Raw genomic sequence first — 6,185 nt, 5'->3', positions numbered from 1 at the left:
ACCTCGTTTGGGTGGGAAGGTGGCGTCTGCTGTCAGGATCTGGTTGGGGATTTGTGAAGGTCAAAGTAGATCCTCATCGAATGTGTACTGGTTTTAATGGGAAGTGTATTGGTATTTTAATGGAAAGTGTAATAATGTAAGCGAGTGGGTCTGTACTGGTCATTTCTTAGTTCTATTGGTAGCATGAGACCATTCTTTTTTGAGAAGCAATAGAACACCTTGTAGATTTTTTAGATCACATGTTGGTTTCTACTGGAGACCACTATGACCCATTAGAGTTTCTGCTTTAATAGGTAACAGGTGTTTTTTTAATGGTATGTTTACTGGAAACCATTAGACTTTCCGTGATCAGTTTTTTCATGATTGGTTTTCCATGATGGGCTTTTTTTTTTTTTTTAGGTTTATGGTCCAACAATCCATTAAATACCAGATTATAAATTTTAGTGGAACAAACTAGATAGCTGAAAGTATGTGCATCCTTTGTCCTTCACACCCATCTGTAGTTCTGAAGCACAGAAAATTAAAACAAAAAAAATTATATATTTTGAAGCATAAAAATTTTCCTTCACCTGGCATGATAGTTTTCTGGCGCAAACCGAGCTCTATGAAGGCATGGTCTTTTAAGGTCCTAATGTAAAGAACAGGAGCGTTCTGCAGAGGTCCTGATCTCCTCAATCCCACCGAACACCTTTGAGATGACCTGAAATGCCAACTGAATCCCAGACATCCTCATCTCCTCAACGTCAGAGTCTGGTATTACTAATGTGATTGTATATGAATGATCACAGATACTCACAGCCATGCCCTAAATAAAATCTAGTGGAAAGCCTTCCCAGAAGAGTGGAGAGTATTATAACAGCAAAAGAACTCTAGCTCTGTATTGATGCCTATGGTTTTGGTATTGGTGCATATGGTGTTCTCATATAACGAACCAGGTGTGCCAGATTTCTAATACAAAGACCCTAAACTAGTCAAAGGCTCATTAAAATAACCTTTAAAGCACTGATCTTGTTTATCTGTACACTATATTCTAAAGCAGGGGTCTTCAATGTTTTTCAGTTCAAGGACCTAAAGGAACTCTTAGGTGATAGAGACATGGGGGCAGGAACCATCAGGTGGACTGTTATACATTTACATGGACTTCAGCTTTCATTTAAAAATAACTTGTAGAACATTTAATTTGACTGTCATGTGGACAATTTTACATTTACATGCACATCAGCTTTAAGTTCAATAGAATTTTAAGGTAATGATTATAATATTTTTTTAAATACAATTTTTTAACTTTTATGTTTTCACCCAAAATGTATTTTGTGATTTAACATTAATAAGCGGATCCCCTGCAGTACCGCCGTGGAACCCCTAGGGGTCGCGGACAACCGGTTAAAGACCCATGTTGTAAAGAATATGATCTGAAGGTTAGGGTCAGGGTGGTACACCTGCAACTATAGACATTATATTCTATAGAAGGCACTATATTCTATAGATTGTACATCATTTATTTAATATCATAGGTCATATTCACTGTGCAGAAATGATTAACTGTCAAAAACCAAGATGTTGATAGCAATTTTGGCATAAAAAACTGTGCAACACCTTGGAAACCTGTAAAACCCTGTGCAATAAGGCACTCATTTTGTCCCCCAAACTCAAAATCTTTGGCTGCTTATTGTAGTTCCAATTTACACCACTAGGTGTGGCAATAACTCTGTGGAATTGAACGAGGGCACTGAGTGGTCTGTCCAACATCTAGGTGAGCAAAATCAATGGGTCATGAAAGTCAGATGGTCAATCACTGCTCACTCAAAAGATGTCCTAGCATTTCAACAGTGTTCTGGATGGTCCTGATGAGGAACTAGACTGCAAACGTGTGCTGGTGCAATTACAAAACTCTACAAAAAGTCTGTAAACCAGGGTACGCTGAAGTGAAAGTTTCTATCAATATAAAACCTAGGGTTTGATCCAAATTTGTGTTCTTTGGCTTGTCCTTCAAAAGGGTCAGAAAAGAGTAGAACCGTAAGGTGACCAAACCAAAACCAGGTCTTAGTGTGACATTGTGTTAAGATAAGATAAGATAAGATAAGATAAGATAAGTTAAGATAAGATAAGATAAGATAAGATAAGATAAGATAAGATAAGATAAGATAAGATAAGATAAGATATACCTTTATTCGTTCCACAGTGGGGAAATTTCTTTGTTACAGCAACAGAGGAAAGAAAAAATAAAATAATAATAATAAATGCAAATATATAAAAGAATATACACATACTATAATATACAGTATATACACAGTACAATGTATAAATACAATAAGGGAAGAAAAAAGTACGCATTGCAGGTAGTATTTCACACAGGTGGTATTGCACGTATTGCAGGTAATTATTGCACATATTGCAGGTAATATTTCACATGTTGCATGTAATATTGCACACAGGTAATGTTATTGCACAGTTAAAAAGTAATAACAGTGTTGTATTATGGTTGATGGTTTACTGGGAGAAGCTTTGATTGTAAAGTCTAATAGCAGCAAGGAGAAGAGACCTTCTATAACGCTCTTTCAGACACTTAGGGTGTAACAGTCTGTCACTGAAGGAGCTGCTCAACGATGTAACGGTTACATACAGGGGGGGGAAGACATTCTCCAGCAATGATGATTGTTTTGCTACCATTCTCCTTTCTCCCACCTCCTGTACAGTGTCCAGGGAAATCCCCAGGACTGAGCTGGCCTTCCTGATCAGTTTGTCCAGTCTCTTCCTGTCTGCAGTAGAGCTGCTGCTGCCCCAGCAGACCACTCAATGGAATATGGCTGAGGTCACCACAGAGTCAAAAAAGGTCTTCAGTAGCTCTCCTTGCACTCCAAAAGACCTTAGTCTCCTCAGCAGAAAGAGTCTGCTCTGCAATTTCTTGTAAATTGCCTCAGTGTTGTCTGTCCAGTACAGTTTGTTGTTTAGGTGAACACCCAGGTATTTGTAAGAGTCCACTCTCACAATGTCCTTTCCCTGAATGTTCACTGGTGATGAAGTTTGTTTGTGCCTATGGAAATCCATTGTATTTTATCAAAGATTTCTGAGGCAATAATATTCAATATATCAACAACTCGATAGTAACAGTACTGCTTTATGTCCTCAAAAGAAAATATAAAGTTAAATATAAATCATTTTGATTCAGTTATAATTATCATCCTTTAAAAACGCTTGTTTTTGGATGCAATCGAATGAGAAACTATTTCATGCATATTTTTTTGCTGGTATATTTAGATTTTGATAACGATCTCCACCATTTTGTGTAATTTTTATATGGCTGGTGGCTGTTTAGGAAATTCGAATGCACAAATGTTGATACTTGATAAAAGAAGAATGCCCAAATACCGGCACGTCGCAGCTGAAACACTAATTAAGCGATGTCCGGCTACATCCGAGAACTAGATCTAGGGCATCTCACAGTACAGCTTCCAATCCAAGAAATTTCTTTGCGATACAACTACCCTACATGGCTCACTTTTGCTGAAGTCTCAGAAGTCGGGCTTTAGTACCCATGCTCTGGGTTTTAGAAGTTTCTCTATCTTTACCAGAGTTTTGTCCGATTTTCCAACATTTCTTCACAATATTGATGGAAGATATGCCCATTCCTCCTGACAGAATTGGTGTCTGGTTTGGGACGCTCCTTACTCAGCATTTTGTAAGTGCTACATCAATACTTCGATATTACAGATTTTAACATTGAACAATTTAACAATTTTACATTGAACAATTTTAATTTTTTGGCTTTCATTCAATCGTTAGCATCATTTTGTTGCACAATCGCTAATACACAGCACAAGGACGTATTTAAATAAATGTATGTAATATTTAGTTAATTTAGGCGAAAAAATTCTTTGACATGAAAGAAATTTAAACATTGCGTTAAATCTCGTTGTTTTAACCCAGATGTTTTTTTCCAACTACATCCAAGTTCCCTGTCACTGGCTAACCTGCAATTTCCAGTTTATTCCCATTAATCGCTGTTAATCCACATGGATATTTTTCAGTTATGAAAATTGCTCTAATTTTGCAACCCTAATGTGAACCAAGTAGATGAACCACTTGATTGCCAAAAAGAAATGTGTGGTAATCAAATGTGTGGAGATAAGTGTTAAAAAAAAAAAACTGAACACCCTGAAGCTAGGTGAAAGTAAAACATCTAGCTTGTTGTTATATAATAATCCATTTCAAAAGCTAATTTTGTGGCTCACTGATTCTCGCCAAGTGTGGTAGATAAACAAAACGGATGATGAAATTGTTACTGTAGACATGTAACAGTGCTATTATTAGACCAACTCTAGCTTTTAGAAGTCCTCCTGAGAAGCATAGTATCAAGACGATACTTGAAACCAATGCTTTTTATTGTTATATTATATCAATATTTTGGTCACTTGTCCCACTTTTATTGTTGCTGGTCTCATGGTTTTGAGGTTTTACACTGATATTTCATTGTAAAAATTGACAAAAGTCCAAACACACAACATTATATTTGTTCCCTTGCAGGGACATGGTACAGATGTAAATCGACCTGTATACAGTTAAAATAATGCTGAAAAAAAAAATTATTTTAAGATGTTAAGCTAAGAAATTGTATTCACAATTGGATATAAAGTCGCATATTATGCCATTTTAGTGCCACCCTATTGATCGCCAATGTGCTTTTTAGGCTTCTTGGCCTTGCCTTTGTACTGCATTCGATGGTAAAAAAAAATGTGGCAGGCCATCAAGGCCATCTCTGCTTGCCTACAGCTCAAATTTGTTTCCATTAATATGTATTAAATTATTCCCAATAGTCTATACTCTTTATTTCATAGCATTTCTCTCGCATGTACTGCATCCTGTGGTGTATGCTTAGGTTTTTAATCCAAGATTTCAGCCGTCACATCACGAGTTGCCAGGGTCCAAATCTGCCATGAGACCTTCAGAATCAACAATGTGTAAAATCCATTAACTTGAAACTGTTGCTTTAACCAATCAGATTTCGAGTTGGTGACCCTGGAGCCATCTAGCAGGCATACGATAACATCTGCATTTTTGGACAGTCAGAGAGCGTCACTAGTCAGAGCTCGTAAACGCCATCTGTAGCAAACTGCACAAGCTCTAATCTATTTGTGTGGATTTAATAGCAGTTGTTTTTTTTTATGGTGACCCTGGACCCTGGTGACCCTGGAGCCATCTAGCAGGCATACGATAACATCTGCATTTTTGGACAGTCAGAGAGCGTCACTATTTAGAGCTCGTAAACGCCATCTGTAGCAAACTGCACAAGCTCTAATCTATTTGTGTGGATTTAATAGCAGTTTTTTTTTTTTATAACGGCTATACGAGGAGAAAAACTCGATTTGGTTGATTAGAGATACACTTACAAGGACATTTACAATATGGACTTCTCCAGAAAAGCTGGACATGGTGAGGAACCAAACAGTCCAAAACGGTCATTAAGGTTTTTGCTGTCTGTAATGCAGCTCTGTTTCTCTCTGATATTGATGGTTTCTATAGCCATGGTGTCGTAATGATAGTATTAAGAGGTGGATTGATTCAGGTAGGATGTATTTCCAGTCCCATGTATTGTCACTAATGATTTAAAGCGGAGTCATCGCAGAAAATACAGCCTCATTCATGAAATCTTACCTCAGCAATATAAATGTCATGTCCCTGCAGCCCATGTTAGTTCCAGAGAATCGTTCTGGCGTTGCTGCTCGGCACAAAACCTCTCCAGCCAATACGTAATATTAATTATGTCAAGTCCTAAATTAAACACTTTAAATCTCCACACGCTTTCAGACAAACATCGAAATGCCGGACGGTCTACTGACAGCTCCCGGGACGCGTCCCAGAAATCTGATAAGGAATTCTTCTTCCTTAATGGTGTCTGGGGTGTTTAAAAAGTCCTTCTTTAAAAATCTACAGAAAATGTTTACGACAAAATTTATATAATGGGTTTTTGTTTACTTCTTTTTTTTTACTACTCAAGAATTGAAATAGAAAAGTTGGATATTTTTCATAAAATGTGCTATTTAAAAGAAAAACATACATCATACGCAAGAATGTTTTGCCTGGAATGAGGTAGGATATTTTTTTTCCATGGAAATTATGGCAAACAGCAATAACACAAGGAAAAAGAAAGAGAGAGAGAGAGAGAGAGAGAGAGAGAGAGAGAGAGA

Source organism: Silurus aristotelis, assembly GCF_946808225.1.
Source record: "Silurus aristotelis genome assembly, chromosome: 24".
NCBI lineage: Eukaryota > Metazoa > Chordata > Actinopteri > Siluriformes > Siluridae > Silurus > Silurus aristotelis.
This window is presented reverse-complemented; position numbering follows the sequence as displayed.